Genomic DNA, 21,464 nt, shown 5'->3' on the forward strand with positions numbered 1-21,464 from the left:
GCAGGAGGTGAAGCGTGCCAATGATATGTTGGCCTTCATAGGTGGAGGATTTGGGTACACGAGCAAGCATGTCTTGCTGAAATTGTACAGGGTCTTGGTGAGACCACACCTAGAGTATTGTGTGCAGGTTCAGAATATTTATCTGACAAAAGATGTTCTGTTTATGTAGCTGCACAACAAAGATTTACTAAATAGATTCCTGAGATGGAAGGACTGACATATGAGGACAGAACAAAGAATGAAATTCACTGGAGTTTAGAAGAATGGCGTAGGATGTCATAGAAACTAATAAAATTCTAAACACCCGAACACGGTAAATGCAGGAAGGGTGTTGGCGAGGGCAGTGTGTGTTGGCGAGGACGGGGTGTGTGCGCGCGCGTTGGCGAGGACGGGGTGTGCGCGCGCGCGTTGGCGAGGGCGGGGTGTGTGCGCGCGCGTTGGCGAGGGCGGGGTGTGTGCGCGCGCGTTGGCGAGGGCGGGGTGTGTGCGCGCGCGTTGGCGGAGTGTGTATGTGTGTGTGTGTGTGTGTACATGCGTGCAATGGTTGTGTGTGTGCGTGCGAGGGCTGTATGCGTGTGAGGGCTGTGTGTGTGCACGTGCGAGGGCTGTGTGTGTGAGTGTGTGCATTTGCGAGGGCTCTGTGTGCGGGCGTGCGTGTGTGCGCGAGGGCTGTGTGTGTGCGCGCGCGTGTGTGTATGTGCGAGGGCTGTGTGTGTGTGCACGTGCGCGAGGGATGTGCGTGTGTGCACGTGCGCGAGGGATGTGCGTGTGCGCGCGCGAGGGATGTGCGTGTGCGCGCACGAGGGCCGTGTGTGCGCGCGCGCGCACAAGGGCCGTGTGTGCGCGCGCGCGCACAAGGGCCGTGTGTGCGCGCGCGCGCACAAGGGCCGTGTGTGCGCGCGCGCACAAGGGCCGTGTGTGCACGCACACGGCCCTTGTGCGTGCACAAGGGCTGTGTGCGTGTGCGTGCACAAGGGCTGTGTGCGTGTGCGTGCACAAGGGCTGTGTGCGTGTGCGTGCACAAGGGCTGTGTGCGTGTTCGTGCACAAGGGCTGTGTGCGTGTGTGAGGGTTGTGTGTTTGCGCGAGGGCTGTGTGTGCGCGCGCGTGCATGTGTATGTGCGAGGGCTGTCTGTGCGTGGTCGCGCGCACGAGGGCTGTGCGTGGTCGCGCGCACGAGGGCTGTGCGTGGTCGCGCGCACGAGGGCTGTGCGTGGTCGCGCGCACGAGGGCTGTGCGTGGTCGCGCGCACGAGGGCTGTGCGTGGTCGCGCGCACGAGGGCTGTGCGTGGTCGCGCGCACGAGGGCTGTGCGTGGTCGCGCGCACGAGGGCTGTGCGTGGTCGCGCGCACGAGGGCTGTGCGTGGTCGCGCGCACGAGGGCTGTGCGTGGTCGCGCGCACGAGGGCTGTGCGTGGTCGCGCGCACGTGGGCTGTGCGTGGTCGCGCGCACGAGGGCTGTGCGTGGTCGCGCGCACGAGGGCTGTGCGTGGTCGCGCGCACGAGGGCTGTGCGTGGTCGCGCGCACGAGGGCTGTGCGTGGTCGCGCGCACGAGGGCTGTGCGTGGTCGCGCGCACGAGGGCTGTGCGTGGTCGCGCGCACGAGGGCTGTGCGTGGTCGCGCGCACGAGGGCTGTGCGTGGTCGCGCGCACGAGGGCTGTGCGTGGTCGCGCGCACGAGGGCTGTGCGTGGTCGCGCGCACGAGGGCTGTGCGTGGTCGCGCGCACGAGGGCTGTGCGTGGTCGCGCGCACGAGGGCTGTGCGTGGTCGCGCGCACGAGGGCTGTGCGTGGTCGCGCGCACGAGGGCTGTGCGTGGTCGCGCGCACGAGGGCTGTGCGTGGTCGCGCGCACGAGGGCTGTGCGTGGTCGCGCGCACGAGGGCTGTGCGTGGTCGCGCGCACGAGGGCTGTGCGTGGTCGCGCGCACGAGGGCTGTGCGTGGTCGCGCGCACGAGGGCTGTGCGTGGTCGCGCGCACGAGGGCTGTGCGTGGTCGCGCGCACGAGGGCTGTGCGTGGTCGCGCGCACGAGGGCTGTGCGTGGTCGCGCGCACGAGGGCTGTGCGTGGTCGCGCGCACGAGGGCTGTGCGTGGTCGCGCGCACGAGGGCTGTGCGTGGTCGCGCGCACGAGGGCTGTGCGTGGTCGCGCGCACGAGGGCTGTGCGTGTGCGCGCGAGGGCTGTGTGTGTGCGTGTGAGCACGAGGGCTGTGTGCGCGCGCGCGTGGGGAGTGTGTGTGTGTGTGTGTGTGTGTGTGTGTGTGTGTGTGTGTGTGTGTGTGTGTGCACCCGTGCACGCAAGGGCTGTGTGTGTGCGTGCGTGCACGAGGGCTATGTGTGTGTTTTGCACGCGCGAGGGCTGTGTGTGTGGGTGCGTGTGCGCGCGAGGGCTGTGTGCGCGCGCGAGGGCTGTGTGTGTGTGCGTTCATGTGTGTGCGTACGAGGTGGTTGTGTGTGCGTGTGTGTGCGTGCGAGGGCGGTGTGTGCGTGTGTGCGCGCGAGGGCTGTGTTTGTGTTCATGTGTGTGCGTGCGCAATGGCTGTGTGTGTATGTGTGTGTGCGTGCACGATGGCTGTGTGTGTGTGTGTGTGTGCGTGCGCGATGGCTGTGTGTGTGCATGAGTGCGCAGGGCTGTGTGTGTGTATGTGTGTGAGTGAGAGTGTGCGAGGGCTGTGTGTGTGTGAGAGTGTGTGTGTGTGTGTGTGTGTGAGTGTGAGAGAGAGAGAGTGTGGTAGGGCTGTGTGTGTGTGTGTCTGTGTGTGGGCTGTGTATGTGTGTGTGTGGGCTGTGTGTGTGTGTGTGGGCTGTGTGTGTGTGTGGGCTGTGTATGTGTGTGTGTGGGCTGTGTGTATGTGTGTGTGTGGGCTGTGTGTATGTGTGTGTGTGTGTGTGGGCTGTGTGGGCGCATGTGGTGTGTAAAACGAGGGAGCAGTCGTCCACAGTTTAAAGTTATCAGGGAGACCTTTTAGGACTGACATGAAGAAAAGTGTTTTTTTTAAACGCAGACTCGTGACACTGAAGTATTTGCTGCCACAGAAAGCAATTAAGGCCAGAATGTGGAATGTTTCCCAGAAGAGAGGTATAGTTCTAAGGCCTGAATGGATAAAAAGGTTTGGCTCTAAAGTGGTAGCAGGCTCCTGAGTGGCAAGATCATCAGGATCATACTGAATAGTGGAGCAGGATCGAACATCGCAACAATCTACTCCTATACTTATTTTCTCTTTTCTTATTTTGTTAAAGGTGGGATATAAAAACAAAATTTTTGTAACTAACACAGATATTAGCACTATGTTATCACTACGGTGGCACAGTGGTTAGCACTGCTGCCTCACAGCACCAGAGACCTGGGTTCAATTCCCGACTCAGGCGACTGACTGTGTGGAGTTTGCACATTCTCCCCATGTCTGCATGGGTTTCCTCCCACAGTCCAAAGATGTGCAGGTCAGGTGAATTGGCCATACTAAATTGCCCATAGTGTTAGGTAAAGGAGTAACTGTAGGGGAATGGGTGGGTTGCGCTTTGGCGGGTCGGTGTGGACTTGTTGGGCCGAAGGGCCTGTTTCCACACTGTAAGTAATCTAATCTAATCTAATCACTATTGAATTAAAATTGTGTAACTTCTTACCGAACAGCAATCTCAGAGCAGCTTCACCACACTGACCGCAGCAGTTCGATGAGATGCAGTGTGATTTTGGAAGCTTCTGCACTGGAGGCTCTGTCTCGCTTTTGATTCAATTCTCAATTGTTGAATATTCTGAGGAAAGCAACATAGTACACAGGAAATAAGAAAACATCCTTGGAAGTGTGCTGATACTGGGGAGCAGTGAGAGAAACAACGTGCCAAGTTTTGTGGGGTGTGGTGGGCAATGAATGACCACAATTTCTAAACGCACCCATCCTGCTCAGGTCTCTCACTCCACACACTGCTCCATTCTCTCAGCCTCTTTCACAGTGGCAGTGTCAAAGATGTGCACAGGGACACTTACTCATCAATTTCGGTCACTAACACATACACAAGCATCTCCCAACAGCATTCTGCCCATACTCCTTACTGAACACAGCAATGATTTAGCTCATTCACATCAAAGACAGATAAACAGTGAAACAATAAATTAACAAACAAGACAGAGAAACACAGCGTTTCTCTGTCTAATAATAACTCTTCAAGTTGGCGTTCAGTGTGCCCTTTTTCATCATGTGAAGCGCTTTGAGAATTGATATATTTTAATCCGATCTGTTCTCACTCTTACAAACCTCTGGGTACGGAGGATGATGCATTTCAGAAGACAGTTATGGCTGTTGGAGGTCAGTCATCTCAGCTCTAGGCCATCTCTGCAGGAGCTCCTCTGGGTAAAAATTTTTAATCAACATGTTCAGAGATCTTACGATGCATTCCTGCAGATGACACTTGAACACAATAGATCCCTCAAAGTTGCCACCCAAGTTGATAGGGTTGTTAAGACATATGGTGTGTTGGCTTTCATTAGCAGAGGGATCGAGTTTAAGAGCCGTGTGGATATTCCACAGCTCTGCAGAATCCTGGTGAGGCCACCCTAGTAACATTGCGTTCAATTCTGCTCACCTCATTACACGAAAGACGCAAAAGCTTCAGAGAGGTGGCAGAGAAAACTTATCAAGAGGCTGCCCGGACTGGAGGGCCTGTCTTAAGAAGAAAGGTTGAGGGAGCTAGGATTTTTTTTCTCATTGGAGCGAAAAAAAAAGAATGAGAGGTGACTTGAAAGAGGTATACAAGATGATGAGAGGCATTGACAAAGGTGGATAGTAAGAGTCTTTTCCCCGTAGCAGACATGATGGGGGCATCATTTTAAGGAGGAAAGGGATTCTTTTCACAATGAGTGGTGGGTGTGGAATGTACTACCAGCAGTGGTCAGATACATTGTGGACATTGAAGCGACTCTTGGGTAGGCGCATGTATGATAGTACAATGACGGTTTCTCTGATCTTAGAGTGGGATAAGAGAAGTGGCCATAACATCAAGGGCCGAAGAGCCCGTGCGGTGTTGTTCTGAAACAAAACTGAACCAAGAACAGTGGCCATTGAATGGGGCCTGCTCCTGGGAAGAAACCGGAGGCTCCCTGCAGCTTAAGTCGCGGCCCGGGAAAGCACACGTTCGGAGCTTCAAACGTAAACCGATCAATCACGAAACCGTCTCAGCGGAATACGCTACACGCTTCCCTCCCCTTTTCACCTTCACTCACCGCCTTCGGACGGAACACCACCGACATTTCCTTCGGGCTCCCCACTCCCCACTCGCGACACGCATGCTCACAATTGCCACTCACCCTGCGCATGCTCCGGTACCGTGCCCGGTACCAATCGATGACATCATACGGGGCGGGGCTGGAGGATCGAGCCGGAGCCGCTGGTCCTCCGAGCATTCGCAGAGAGCCAAGGGGGCGCGAGCCGGACGCCCTGGCCAATCGGAAGATGGGGGCGGGCTCCAGCTCCACCCACTCAGGGTGACAGTGATGGGCCGGGCTAATGGGAGGCTCGCTGGAGCCAGAACCTCGCTTTTAGGTGGAGGGGCAAAGTTAAAAATCACAACACCATGTTCTAGCCTGTAGTTCAACAGATTTATTTGAAAGCTGCGGTTTTCGGAGCGCTGCTCCTTCATCAGGTAGCCGTGGAGCAGGATCAAAAGACACAGAATTTACAGGAAAAGATTACAGTGACACTCTGCCCTCACATTTCACCTTCACTCACCGCCTTTGGGTGTGATAGACGAACATTTCTTTCAGGAGAAAGAGACGAGTGCAGATGCTGGAGATCAGAGTCGAAGAGGGTGGTGCTGTATTAGTGGATTAGTGGTGCTGGAAAAGCACAGCGGTTCAGGCAGCATCCGAGGAGCAGTCAAGCACAGCCGGTCAGGCAGCATCGGAGGAGCAGGAGAATCGCGGTTTCGAGCATAAGCTCTTCATCAGCATTGGGGAGGTGGCTCAAAGGAGCTGACAGGTAAATGGGAGGGGGCTGGGGGGGAAAGCAGCTCGGAGTGCGATAGATAGATCAAGGTTGGGGTGAAGGTGATAGGTCAGACAGTACGGTGGAGTGGATAAGTGGGAAGGAAGATGGGCAGGCAGGACAGTTCGGAGGGCAGTGCCAAGTTGGAAGGTTGGATCTGGGATAAGGAGGCAGGGGAAATGGGGAAACTCGCTCGCTTGAGTGGTGAACCAGACTTGATGGGCCAAATGGCCTAGTTCTGCCCTCCATCTTCTATCTTATCATTCTTTTTAAATGCCGCTTAAAAATTCCTATAACTGTTAAACAGTCCCCTAACTGTTCTCTAAATCGGCAGTTGCTAAAATTCTAGCATCGTCTCCCTGCTCTTACATTCCAGCCTGTGATCAAGAACAGAAAGAATCGCCAAACCCTCTGGACCAATTGATCCCTCTGGGCAAAAGTGAGGACTGCATATGCTGGAAACCAAGGTCCAAATTAGAATGGTGCTGGAAAAACACCGCAGGTCAGGCAGCATCCGAAGAGCAGGAAAATCGATTTTTCGGGCAAAATGGGCCCATTTACCTCTCCACCCTGAAGGTTCCCTGCCTCCATTCCTGATGAAGGGCTTTTGACCGAAAAGTCGATTTTCCTGCTCCTCGGATGCTGTCTGACCTGCTGTGCTTTTCCAGCACCCTCTAATCTGGATATTTGATCTCCCTGTCCAATCACCTTTAAAGATTTGTCAATGTCCACTCTAAACTCTCTGATTCACTCTAAACTACTCAGTATTCTCTCGTTTATTATTTAACCTCTCTAAATTCATTATCACCCAATTCTCTGGGTTGAATTCATTTCACAATTTTCCTTCCCAATTGTTTGATATCTCATGCAGTCCACAGTGTTCTTGTTCATGGTTAACTACATGACCAATTGTTGCATCATCTGCAAAATTCTAAATCATGGTCACTACAACTAAGTATAAATCATTGATCTATATCAGAAAGCAATGGAACTCATAGATGGCATGGTTAGTAAGTTTGCAGACATCACCAAAACTATTGTCAGTAAAGAAAGTTCTCAAAGATTCCAAAAAGGATCTCAATGGGTCAATGGGCTGAAAAATGGCAGATGGAGTTCAATCTGGATAAATGTGCGGTATTGCATTTTTGTCCAACAAACAAGAGTAGGGCTTATACAATTAATGGGAAAAGGTGAGGACTGCAGATGCTGGAGGTCAGAGTCCAGACTGTAGTGCTGGAAAAGCATAGCAGGTCAGGCAGCATCTGAGGAGCCGGAGAATCAACATTTCAGGCATGAACCCTCCATCAGGATTCTCTTGATCGATTCTTATATAATAAATGGTAGAGACTTGGTTCGTGTAGTAGATCAGAGGACCTAGTGGTGCAGTTACATAATTCTTTGCAGTTTGTGTAGCATATTGACAAGATGGTTAAAATTCATTTGGCATGCTTGCCTTCATTGCTCAGACATTTGAGTGGAGTTGGGACGTTATGTTGAGGTTGTGCAGAACATTGATGAGGCCTCTTCTGGAATACTGTGTCCGGTTCTTGTTGTCTAGGAAGGATATTATTAAGCTGAAGCAGGATCAGATAAGTATATCAGCATGTTGCCGGATATGGAAGTTTTGAGTTATAAGGAAGGGCTGGATGGGCTGGGACTTTTTTCACTCGAGCACAGGAGTTTGAGAGGTGACCTTATAGAAGTTTATAAAACAACGAGAGTTTAGATAAATAGGTCTTTTCTCCAGGAGAAGGATTTCAAGACTAGTTGCAAATTTTTAAGATGGAATGAGAGTGATTTTAAAAAGCAATGAGAGGCAATTTTTTTAAACAGGGTGGTTTTATGTGGAATTAATTTCCTGATGAAGTAAGAGGCATTTGGATGGGTATATTAATAGGAAGAGTTTAGAGGGATATGGGCCAGGTGCTGGCAAGTGGGACTAGATTGAGTTGGGATATCTGGTTGGCATGGACAAGTTGGACCAAAGGATCTGTTTCCATGCTGTACATCTCTATGACTCTAAGTGGTGGATGCGGGTATAATTACAACATTTAAAAGACATTTGGATAGATACGTAAATAGGAAAGGTTCAGAGGGATTTTTTTAAAAATCATTCATGCTTAGGCCAACATTTATTGCCCAGAGGGCAGTTCAGAGTCAACCACGTTGCTATGGGTCTGGAGTCACCTGAAGGCCAGACCAGGTAAGTACAGCAGTTTCCTCTCCTGACAGGCGTTAGTGAAGCAGATCATTCCTTCCACAACAATAGATTAATGGCCATGTTTAGATTCTTTAATTCAAGATATTTATTGAATTCAAATTCCACCAACTGCCTTGTCAGGATTTGAACCCCTGTCCCCAGAATATTACTTAGGCTTTTGGATTAACACCCCAGTGAGTACCAGGAGCAGTCGGATTAGATTAGTTTTGTTTGAGATTATGTTCAACATGGACTGGTTGGACTGAAAAGTCTGTCTTCATGTTGTATCACTCTATGACTATGAAAGAAGCATCCCAACATAGTTTATTTCTGGTTGGGATCAACAGCAGCAATAACAGTAGAATCGAACCCCTCGTGTCAAATGTTAACTTGCTGCTGTCTCCGGAGGTTGTTTTTCTGAGTGATTCCTTCTCACTAACGGGACTGATGAACGGCGTCTCCCCAGTGTGACTTAGTAAATGTATTTCCACCTTAGTGGGCAATTGAATCCCTTTTCACAGTCCTCATATTTCCCTGTTTTGTTTTCAGCGTTGTAGGTGTCCTTGTGCCGAACCAGGCTGTCTGGTAAACATTTCATGTTCACACAGACACGAGTCCCATTTTTCCCTGTTGTGAATGTAATTTTATTCTTCCTCATTCTCTCACATGGTGTGGGTATCGCTGGTCAGGACAGCATTTATTGTTCATCCCTGGTTCACTGCTGCCTCTCTGCGCCAGAGACCCGGATTTGATCCCAGCCTCGGGCAACTGTCTGTGGGAGTATGCACATGGGTTTCCTCCCTAAGTCCAAAGATGTGGAGTTTACGTGGATCGACCATGGGAAATAGAGAGTAAGGGTGTGGATCTGGGTGGAATGCTCTTAAGAGGGTCGGTGTGTTCTTCATGGGTCGGATGGCCTGCTTCCCTACACTGTGGGGATTCTCAGTTTAAGGGTCAGCCACGTTGTTATGTTTCTGGAGTCACAGTAGGCAGGACCAGGTAAAGATGGCAGATCCCATTCCTGAAGGGACATGAATGAATGTGATTTCAAGAAATTTAAGTCATGATCTCTATTCCTGAAGTCAGGCTTGTATTCCATGTTTTATTCATGGAATTTAAATGTCAACCTGTTGTTGATTAGTAATAATATTATAAACGGAGACAAATATTCCCTTTCTCCCCGCCTTTGACCAGGAGCACTCCAAACCTCAGCATTTCACACGCCTCTATCCTGTCATAGAAGGACCGCGCGCTCACCAATTGCATCATTGGGCCGCAGAGTCGTCCCCCGTGCTCATTCACATCCCCTTTTCCAGCAGGATCTTCGCGGCTGCGCCATTGAGCTTCTCTGATTCCAGGTCTGGGAACTGGGATTATACGATAGTCTACAGCAATGGTTACTTCCTTGTATGGGGGGAAATTGGTGAATTAACCCGTATTAGACTACACTGCCATTGAAACATGCAATTCAACAACATCCTGCACTGCCCCCTGACCCTTTGATGTTTTGTAGAAATCTATCAATCTCAGAATTCAATATTTTCAATGATGGAATCTCCACAGCCGCTGGGGACATCGAAATATAAGTTTCAACCCATTCTGAGTTCACACATCTTAGTCCATTGTTTGTCAATTACTGACAATGTGCATTTGGTGCTATTCCTAACATATCCTTTGCCACTGTACTTATTGCTCTTTTTAACTTTTGTTTCTTTGTGTAACGCCGTGATCATATAGTATTTAGTACTCTGTATTGTGGCCACAGTAACCTCGGTAAGAATCCACATCACAGCAATGAGTGGTGTTTCTGTTTCACTTTTCATGAAATGGAGTAAAGAAACGTGGTAAGAAATTAATTGTTTTGATGTGAAAATAATCTCTGAGCTGATTATTTTTCTCCCCTTCAAACCCTGATCTCCCACATCTGTGTTTCATATATCAGAATTCAAACCCATCCCTTCTTGGAGATTTCTCTCCCGCCCACAATCAGTAATCCCCCTTGACGCCCCACCTCTCATTTCCCCGAGGTACTGCACAATATCGCACTCTCATTCACAATGACACCGTTCAGTCTGTGCTGCTGCTGTCACTGTTGCTGGGTGAACATGCCGCAGTCTCACCATCGGAACCGCCAAACCGGTCGTTCTATTTCGATACCATGGTTGTAAAATCAAACCCCCTATAACAGCTTTTATTGAAATGGACCAGTGATTATTGGTGCATGAGGCTGGGGAAAATGGCATGGGACAGTACTGGGCAAAAGAGACTTTATTGGAAAAGCCCAGTTTCTGTGGCCTTCTGCATTATTTATTTCACTTGCTCTTTCGACACTAGCTAGAGTGCAGTTCTGCAATTCACATTATCGCAGCAACGTGATAGCATTGGAAACAGGGCAGAAGGGATTTATCAGGATGTTATCTGGGCTGACGAGTTTCAGTTTTGAACAGAGATCGGAGAGACTGGAGTGCTAGAGCAAAGGAGATTCTGAGGAGACAACTGAGATATACAAAATGATGAGGGATATGGATAGGAAAAGCCCAGTTTCTGTGAAGTATTCAGTTATAAATTTGTGATGCTAAGGCATACAGGACGATGGGCCAAATGATAGAAAATGGGATTCGGATCGTTAAGCAGTTGTTTTTGACAAGTGCGGTCGTTTGACAGGCTGAAGGACCTTTTTCGCCCCTCGAGTTCTCGGTAGTTTAGTGGTTAGTATCCGCACCTATCACATGGGAGGCTGGATTCGTCTCCAGAGAGAGTGCGAATTTTGGAAAATTGTTGCTCTTTCCCAAGTGCGACCTATTAATGTCTGTCCTTCCATTCCTCGATGGGACATGTCACAGGAAGGACGCTGCTGTCTGAAATCAGGGTGGGAACGTCCTACAGGTCCCGGGGAGAAAGAGCGTCACTGAAAGTGCAAACACGTCACTTCTGTAAGCAGCAATTTCTGACTGTGTAGGAATGAAAACCAAAAAAATAGACGTGTTCCTGGTTGAAGTGTTTGCTGGATGTAGGAAGCTCAGGAAGATGCCAAACAAATCGATTCAGATGCGAGACTGCTGAAATATTTCCCGCCGCGTTAATGAGATTGTCCAGGTAGAGTATCATTTTGATGCATTGAATTCGGGTTGATGGGCCCAGCTTGCTTCCACTAGGCTGCATTAAAGCCTATAAAGCAATTTAAATGTCACGGATGATGCTTACTGGATGATACGGTGGCTCAATATTGTGAGATCTGCAGGTTAGGTGGATTGCCATGGTTAACATGGGCATACGGTCAGAAGGCACGCAACAGTAGGTTATAGTCCAAGTGGTTTATTTAAAGTCACAAGCTTTTGAGTGCTGCCCCTTTGTCAGGTGAAGTATACAGGGATAGGACGGGGAGCTAGACCTGGGTGAGCTGCTCTTCCAAGGGTCAGTACAAATTGGCCAAATTGTTCTCTTGGCACTGCAGGTATTCTATAACTCTGTAGGAAAGGGCACTGACAGGGTTTACAGGGACGGGATTTTATTCACTTGGGGATGTTGGAACAGTTGGAACTGTTACCTACGATGTCTTAATCGAAGTTTTCCAATGATGTAAGGTTTGGAGAGAGTGAATAGGAGGAAAGTTCTCTCTTTCATGCGAGTCAGTAACTAGACGTCAGGCATTCAAAACTATCGATGAAGGATAAAGACAGGATGGGAGTAGAATTTCTGTCACTCCGAGAAGCCGTTTCTAAAATATTTTGAATGACACATGAGACACACAAGAAGTGAATTTCGCAAGGAGAGAGACATCTGTGGCCTGGTAAAGGGTAGGTGTGGAGTGTGGTCGGGGGTGTGGGGGTGGTGTTGAGGTGGGGGGGAAGGTCATGGGAAACAATCTCTAATTGGATGGAATTTAAAAAGAAAGAAATTTTGTGAACGTGTGCAGCTGAATAAGATTGAGTTTAAAAAGCTCAGGGTTTTGAAAGATTTGTCATATTATTTCACGTGAAGTATTATAAATGGAACTGAATGGACTGTTTCTTCTAAATTGTAAAGGAAAGATATTCCATAATGAATAGGAAATGAAGCGTCACTCAGAGATCGATTTACTGCTTTAATCATGTGCTTTAAAGATGTGACCACATTTGCCGTGATGTTGGCTCCATTTTGTACTCGCTTTAATTTGCCAAAGAAACCGAGCAACAAGACTGATTGTTTTTGCAGCTTAACCCTCTGTTCTTCTTAGTATTTTCTTTAATCTGAAATAACCGAAGCAAAGTTGGATACAAGATTAAATATTCCAATTAGATAAATCTAGTTCACTTCCAATAATTGCAACGGTGTGAGGTTGCTGCAAAATTAAAGTCAATCAACAAAACAGCTTTTCCTGGAATTTAACCCAGTTCAGGTTCAGCCATATGAGAAAGGCCATTGCGTTAAACCATCACCTTCACTTCTTTCTCCATAGGTGCTTCTTCATGTGTTGAATAGTTGCAGGATTGTTGTCGAAATTTGAAACATTTCGCCAGGAGCAGACGTTTCTCAATCCCCAGAAACTGGTCTTTTCCAAGAAAGACTACTTTGCTCAAAAACGCAAATAGCAGGAGAACTTAACAAGTACTTTGCGTCAGTTTTCACAGTGGAAGACAGGAGTAATATCCCAAAAATTAAAGGGTGTCACGGGGCTGAGTTGAGTATGGTTGCCATTACGAAAGAGATAGTGCTAGAAAAGTTAAAAAGTCTTAAAATTGATAAATCTCCTGGCCCCGATGGGATACACCCGAGAGTTCTGAGAGAGGTTGCTGAGGAAATAGCAGAGGCATTGGTTGAGATCTTTCAAGAGTCACTGGAGTCAGGAAAGGTCCCGGACGATTGGAAGATGGCTGTAGTAACCCCCTTGTTCAAGAAAGGATCAAGGCAAAAGATGGAAAATTACAGGCCAATCAGCTTAACCTCGGTTGTTGGTAAAATTCTAGAATCCATCATTAAGGATGAGGTTTCTAAATTCTTGGAAGAGCAGAGTCTGATTAGAACAAGTCAACATGGATTTAGTAAAGGGAGGTCATGCCTGACAAACCTGTTGGAATTTTTTGAAGAGGTAACAAATAGGTTAGACCAGGGGAACCCAGTGGATGTGGTCTATCTGGACTTTCAAAAGGCCTTTGATAAGGTGCCACACGGGAGACTGCTGAGCAAGGTGAGGGCCCATGGTGTTCGAGGTGAGCCGCTGGGATGGATTGAGGATTGGCTATCTAACAGAAGGCAGAGAGTTGGGATAAAAGGTTCTTTTTCAGAATGGCAGCCGGTGACGAGCGGTGTCCCGCAGGGTTCGGTGCTGGGGCCACAGCTGTTCGCATTATATATTAATGATTTGGATGAGGGAACCGGGGGCATTCTAGCGAAGTTTGCCGATGATACAAAGTTAGGTAGACAGGCAGGTAGTACTGAGGAAGTGGGGAGGCTACAGAAGGATCTAGACAGGTTGGGAGAGTGGTCCAGGAAATGGCTGATGGAATTTAACGTGAGCAAGTGCGAGGTCTTGCACTTTGGCAAAAAGAATATAGGAATGGACTACTTTCTAAATGGTGAGAAACTTAATAAAGCCAAAGCACAAAGGGATCTGGGAGTGCTAGTCGAGGATTCTCTAAAGGTAAACATGCAGGTTGAGTCTGTGATTAAGAAAGCGAATGCAATGTTGTCTCTTATCTCAAGAGGGTTGGAATATAAAAGCAGAGATGTACTACTAAGACTTTATAAAGCTCTGGTTAGGCCCCATTTGGAGTACTGTGTCCAGTTTTGGTCCCCACACCTCAGGAAGGACATACTGGCACTGGAACGTGTCCAGCGGAGATTCACACGGATGATCCCTGGAATGACAGGTCTAGCATATGAGGAACGGCTGAGGATACTGGGATTGTATTCGTTGGAGTTTAGAAGATTAAGGGGAGATCTAATAGAGACGTACAAAATAATACATGGCTTTGAAAAGGTGGATGCTAGAAAATTGTTTCTGTTAGGCGAGGAGACTAGACCCGTGGACACAGCCTTAGAATTAGAGGGGGTCATTTCAGAACGGAAATGCGGAGACATTTCTTCAGCCAGAGAGTGGTGGGCCTGTGGAATTCATTGCCACGGAGTGCAGTGGAAGCCGGGACGCTAAATGTCTTCAAGGCCGAGATTGATAGGTTCTTGTTGTCTAGAGGAATTAAGGGCTACGGGGAGAACGCTGGCAAGTGGAGCTGAAATGCGCATCAGCCATGATTGAATGGCGGAGTGGACTCGATGGGCCGAATGGCCTTACTTCCACTCCTATGTCTTATGGTCTTATGGTCTTATCCTTCCCCTGCTGTTCAATGGCAACAGAAGTTGCTCCAGGTGAGTGAGGTTGGAGCTCTCAGCCTCGGCATTTCATGCACCTCTATACCGCGCACTAACCGATTGTGTCACCGGAGCCACAGAGGAGCTCCGCCCGCTTATTCCCACCCGCCTCCCTCTCCCTCCCTGTTACCGGTTGTATCTTCACGGCTGCGCCACTGAGTTTCTCCAGGCAGCTTATTGACATTGTATCCAAAAGCTGGTGTATTATTCGCAACATGACAAACTAATCATATTTTTAATCGCCACCTCGTCATAATTTCAAAAAATCACGTTCTTTCCAATATCTTGTTTAGCATATGAAAATTGCAGTCAGTACAAAACAAGATAATGTTGGAAAATAACCATAATTTTAAAATTACATTGTATAATTCATACCGACTAACCGCTTCTTAGAAAAGATGTTGCTGATCAGGAAAACCAATGCCTTTATTTGTTAGATCACAAGAGCTAGGAGCAGGGCTGAGCCATCTGGCCATTTGAGTCTGCTCTGCCATTCAATGAAATCATTGCTGATCTTTTAGTGGACTCAGCTCCACTTACTCGCCCTCTCACCACATCCTTTAATTCCTTTATTATTCAAAAATAAATCTTACTTTTAAAAGCATCTACTGAAGTAACGTCAACTATTTCACTGGGCAGGGAATTCCATAGATTTACAAGCATCTGGGTGAAGAAATTCCTGTTCAGTTCAATCCTAAATCTGTTACCCCTTATTTTGAGGCAATGCCCTCTTCTCCTAGTTTCACCGGCCAGTGAAAACATCCTCTCTACTTCTATCTCATCTATTCCCTTAATGCTTTTGTATGTTTCTAGAAGATCCCCACTCATTCTTCCAAATTTCAATGAATATAGTCCCAGTCTACTCAGTATCTCCTCATAAGCCAACCCCTTACACTCTGGAATCAAACTAGTGAACTTCCTCTGCACTCCTTCTATGCCAGGACATTCCTGTCTCAAATCAGGAGACCAGCATTGCATGCGGTACTCCAAGTGTGGCCTCACCAGCATCCTGTGCAGCTGCAACATAACCTTCCTGCTTTAAAACTCAATCCCATCAGCAATAAAGGACAAAATTCCATTTACCATACTAATTACTTGTTATACCTGAAGACCAAAATTCTGTGATTCATGCAGAAGGACACCCAGCCCCTCTGCATAGCAGCATGCTGCAACATTTTACCATTCAAGTAATAATTCCTTTTACTGTTACTCCCACCAAAATGGATGACTTCACATCTACTAATATTGCATTTCATCTGCCAGACCTTTTCCCACTCACTTAAAGTGAGTGCTTCCTCTGCAAAGTTCCACAGTCCTCTGCACACTTTGCTTTATCATTCATCTTAGCCTCACCTGCAAACTTTGACACACTACATGTGGTCCCCAACTCCAAATCATCTATATAAATTGTGAATAATTGCAATCCCAACACTGATCCCTGAGACACATCACTAGTTACCACTAGACCGGGTCCCAACCAGAACAGCATTCATTTATTCCCACTCTTTGCTTCCTGTTAGTCAACCAATCCTCTATCCATGATAATACTTTAACCGTAATGCCATACATCTTTATCTGATACAGCAGCCTCCTGTGCAGCACTTATAGAAGGCCTTTTGGAAAAGTACATCACATCTACTGGGTCCACATTGTCCACCCGACTTGATGTCTTCATAGAATTCAAATTGATTTGTCAAGCATGACCTGCCCTTCATGAACCCATGCTGCATCTGCCCAATGGGACAATTTCTATCTAAATGTCTTGCTACCTCTTCATTGATAATAGACTCAAGCATCTTCCCTACTTCAGACGTTAAGCTAACTAGTCTATAATTTTCCATGTTTTAGCTACCTTCCTTTTTAAAGTGTCACGTTTTCTGTTTTCCAATCTTCTGGAACTGAGTGGCCAGTTAATTTTGGAAAATTACCACAAGTGCACTTGCTATTTCTCCCGCCATCTCTTTTAGTACTCTAGGATGCATTCCATCAGGGCCAGGAAGATTGTCTATCCTTAGGTCCATCAGTTTGCCCAACACTACCTCTTCTGTAATAACGACTGTTATTAGGACAAACAGGAAGACAGCTAACGATCCATATCCATGAACACCAACTAGCCACGAAACGACATGACCAGCTATGCTTAGTAGCCACACACACAGATGACAAGCAACATGAATTCGACTGGGACAACACTACCATTATAGGGCAAGCCAAACAGAGAACAGCCAGGGAATTCCTAGAGGCATGGCACTCATCCACAGATTCTATCAACAAACACATCGACCTGGACCCAATATACCGGCCACTACAGCAGACATCTGGAACTGACAACCGGAAGCGGCAGACACAGGCCACTATAAATGCCGGAGGAAACAGCACAGAAGCACTTCACAGGAGGCTCCCAAGCACTGAGGATGTCACCTAGGCAGGGGACGAAACGTTTGCAAGACAAATTCCCAGCTCGGCGAACAGAACCACAACAATGAGCACCCGAGCTACAAATCTTCTCCCAAACTTTGAACACTCTTTTTCATTTTAGAACATAGAACATTACAGCACAGTACAGGCCCCTTAGTCGTCGATGTTGCACCGCCCTGTCATGCTAATTTGAAGCCCATCCCACCTACACTATTCCATGTACGTCCATTTGCCTGTCCAATGACAACTTAAATGCACTTAAACTTGGTGAATCTACTACCGATGCAGGCAAAGCATTCCATACCCTTACTACTCTCTGAGTATATATTTATAGTAAGTTTTGCTATGTGTTTATATTCTGTGATAGAACATGAGGAAAATCTATCTTACTTTTCTTACAACATAGAACAGTAAAGCACAGTACAGGCCCTTCAGCCCATGACGTTGTGCCGAGCATTTATCTTAATCCAAGATCAACCTAACCTACACACCCCTTAAGCAGTTGCTTAAATGTCCCTAATGTCTCTGACTCTACTCCACCACTAGCAGTGCATTCTATGCATTTACCACTCTCTGCTTAAAGAAACTACCTCTGACATCTTCCCATACCTTCCTCCAAACACCTTAAAATTATGACCCCTCATGATAGCCAAATCTGCCTTGTGGAAAAGTCTCTGGCTATCTTCTCCATCTATGCCTGTCGTTACCTTGATTTTTTTAGATTAGATTTGCTACAGTGTGCAAACAGGCCCTTCGGCGAACAAGTCTCCACCGAACCTCCGAAGAGCAACCCACTCAGACCAATTCCCCAACATAACCCCCTGCACCTAACACTACGGGCAATTTAGCATGGCCAATTCACCTAACCTGCACATCTTTGGACTGTGTGAGGAAATGGAGCACCCAAAGGAAACCCACGCAGACACAGGGAGAATGTGCAATCTCCACATAGACAGTTGCCCGAAGTGGGTATTAAACCCAGATAAATCCCTGGCATGGTGAGGCAGCAGTGCTAATCACTGAGCTACTGTGCCACCCCTACACCATACACCTCTATCAAGTCACCTCTCTTCCATCTTCTCTCCAATGTGAAACGCGGGAGCTCACTCAACCTGTCTTCATTAGACAAGGCCTCCAATCCAGGCAGCATCCTGGTAAACCTTCTCTGGACTCTCTCTAAAGCATCTACAGCCTTCCTATAATGAGGTGATCAGAACTGCTCACAATATTCCAACTGTGGTCTCACCAGGTTTTTATAGAGCTGCAGCAAAAGCTCACAATTCTTAACCTAAATACCCCTGTTAGTGAAAGCCAACACACCTTCTTAACATCCGTTTCAAGTTGTGGGTGGCAACTTTCAGTACATCTCTGTACATGGATCCCAAATCCTTCTGTTCATCCACATTGCCAAAAATCCCATCTTTAATCCTGTATTCAGCATTCAAATTCCACTTTCCAAAATGAATCACTTCTCATTTATTTAAGCTGAACTCCATCTGCCACTTCTCAGCTCAGCTTTGCATCCTGTCAATATCTTGTTGTCACCTGCAACAGCCCTTGACACTATTTAGAACATCACCAACCAGTCTTTGTGTCACCAGCAAACTTACAAACCCACACTTGCACTTTTTCATCCAAGTCGTTTTCAAAACTATGAAGAGCAGAGGCCCAATAACAGATGCCTGTGGAACACCACTGGTCACCGAACTCCAGGCAGAATTCTTTCCATCCACTACCATTCACTGCCAGCCAATTCAATATCCAAGCAGCCAAATTTCCCTGTATGCCATACTTCCTAACTTTCTGAATGAACCTATCATGGGGAATCTTATCAAATGCCTTACAGAAATCCATATACACCACATCCACTGCTCAACTTTCATCAACTTGTCTTATCACATCCTCAAAGAACTCAGTAAGGCTTGTGAGGCATGACCTGCATCTAATAAAGCCATGCTGACTATCTTTAATCAAACTATTTTCCAAATAGTCACAAATCCTATCTCTCAGAATCCCATCCACTACCTTGCTTACCACAGACCTAAGACTGACTGGTCTGTATTTCCCAGGAGTTTCCCTATTCCCTTTCTTGAACAAAGGAACAACATCCACCTCCCTCTAGTCATCCAATACTGATCCCCTGGAGAGTAATGATGCAAAGATCATTGCCACAGGCACAGCAATCTCATTTATCGTTACCCAAATACTATCGCGGATACACTCAGCAAACTCATCCTCAAGGCTACCCTGACTGAGCTGGATCGACCAATCAACATGTAGATTAAAATCCTCCTTTTTATATATTATTCTTTAACAGGACTAGGCAGCATTTATTGCCCATCCCAGAGGGCAATTGAGAGTCAACCACTTGTTGTGTGCCAGGAGTTACATGCAGACCAGACCAGAAAAGGATGGCAGTTTCCTTCTCTGAAGGGCGTTAGTGAACTAAAAGGGGTTTTTTCTGACAATTAGCAATGGATTTATAGTAGTCATTAGATTCTTAATTTCAGGTATTTATTGAATTCAAATTTCATCTTTTGCCATGGTGGGATTCAAAGTTGTGTCCGTAGAACATACTTGGATGTCTGGATTAACAGTTTGGTGATAATACCACTGGCTATACCATTTTTATAGGTATTAGTTATTTATTTGTTTATTGCCCACCTCAATGTGATATTATTATCTGGTGGCCTATAGACTATGCCGATCAGCGACTTTTTCTTCTAAGAATTTCTAATTTCCATCTAAATAGATTCAACCTTATTCTCCATCGAGCCTATATCATCTCTCAATACCGCCCTGATATCCTCCATGAATATCAGAGCTACACCACCTACTTTACTTTCCTGTTCATCCTTCTGAATAGTCTGATATCCCTGGATATTTAACTCCCAGTTATGACCATCTGTAACCATGTGTTCGTAGTGGCGACTAAATATTTATTTGCAATGATTTGTGCTGTTAACTCATCGACCCTGTTACAAATGCTATGGGCATTCAGGTAGCCCACATGCTCGTTTACATACCCTCATGATTTCTAATATCTCTAATAATGCTTCCTTTTTACTTCTTTCATAGTCTGCCTTGAACTTAAAACCTCATGTTTATGAGTTATCCTTAGATTAGATTACTTACAGTGTGGAAACAGGCCCTTTGGCCCAACAAGTCCACACCGACCCTCCAAAGAGCAACCCACCCAGACCCATTCCCCTACATTTACCCCTTCACCTAACACTACGGGCAATTTAGCATGGCCAATTTGGCCTGTGGGAGGAAACCGGAGCACCCTGAGGAAACCCACACAGATACGAGGAGAATGTGAAAGCTCCACACAGACAGTTGCCTGAGGTGGGAATTGAACCTATGTCTCTGGCGCTGTGAGGCAGCAGTGCTAACCGCTGTGCCACTGTACCGCCTACCTTTCTAGTTACCATCATAATTCCTATCGATTTCCCTTTCCATTCCCCCCCACCCCCAATCCAACTGAGTCACTAATTTAAAGTCCAAGTGACCACAATAATTATCCTTCTCGCTGGAACAGTGGTTCCAGATCAGTTCAGGTGGAGACTGTCCCATTGGTAAAGGTCCCTCCTGTTCCAAAACCTATGCCAATGCTCCATGAAACGGAACCCCTTTTTCCCACACCACTCCCTTGGCCACTTGTTTACTTCCCTTTTTTATCCCTATTCCAATTTACATGTGGCTCGGGCAATAATCTGGAAATTACAATCCTTGAGGACCTGTTCCTTAAGTTTGCTCTGAATATTTGATTATCACCAAACAGATCCTCCTGTGGATCCTTGCCTTTGTGGTTTGTCCCAACATGGACCACAACAACTGGATCCTCTACCTCCTGCCCCAATATCCTCTTAAGAAAGTCAAAGATGTCCGACACTGTTGCACCGGTCAGCCAACACACCATGTGGGACTCCCAAACTGGCTTGCAAAGGATATTATCTATCCCCCTAAATATAGAATCCCCTGTAACTACCTGTCTTTTAGCTCCTCCCTCTTGAATGGCCTCCTGAACTATGGTGCGTGGTCAGCTGGCTCACCCTCCACGCAGCCCTCTTCCTCATCCACACAGGGAGCAAGCATCTCATACCTGTTGGATAAGGTCAAGAGCTGTGGCATTCCTGAGCTCAGGATCACTTTACCTGCCTCACTGGTAATCACACCCTGTTTCCCTGATCACTAACTGAATTTGAATTGCTTAATCTACCAGGTGTGATTGCCTCCTGAAACAAAGCATCCAGGTACTTCTCCGCCTCCCGGATGTGCTGCAGTGTTTGAAGCTCAGATTCCAGATCATCAACTCTGAGCCGCTGTTCCTCCAACAACCAACGCTTGCTGCAGATGTGGTCACTGCAGTTTACGATGGGATCAGCCAGCTCCCACATCATACAGCTATGGCACATCACATGGCCATCCATCTCAACTTAGTTAATAACTTTATTGATTTATATAAACTCATGAGTTAATTAATACTTCTCTGCTATGCTCTTTTGCACACTTACTGCAGAT

General features: G+C 47.2%; 1 protein-coding gene across 5 annotated transcripts in view; it reads right to left on the minus strand.

The window, feature by feature from the left end:
- The window catches only part of LOC140456985 (uncharacterized), a 31,326-nt gene extending 26,027 nt beyond the window's left edge, over nucleotides 1-5,299 (minus strand). For 2 of the 5 annotated variants that reach the window (XM_072550859.1, XM_072550863.1), the window contains exons 1-2: nucleotides 5,215-5,299; nucleotides 3,621-3,749 (exon numbers count right to left, since the gene is read on the minus strand). The gene's annotated coding sequence lies outside the window, so the exon portion shown is untranslated. Of the gene's footprint in view, nucleotides 1-3,620; nucleotides 3,750-4,249; nucleotides 4,342-5,204 lie in introns of all 5 variants that reach the window. The other 3 variants (XM_072550861.1, XM_072550862.1, XM_072550864.1) reach the window with 3 other exon arrangements.
- Between the last annotated feature and the right edge of the window lie 16,165 nt (nucleotides 5,300-21,464).

This window comes from Chiloscyllium punctatum, chromosome 31 (genome assembly GCF_047496795.1).
Source record: "Chiloscyllium punctatum isolate Juve2018m chromosome 31, sChiPun1.3, whole genome shotgun sequence".
Classification (NCBI taxonomy): Eukaryota; Metazoa; Chordata; class Chondrichthyes; order Orectolobiformes; family Hemiscylliidae; genus Chiloscyllium; species Chiloscyllium punctatum.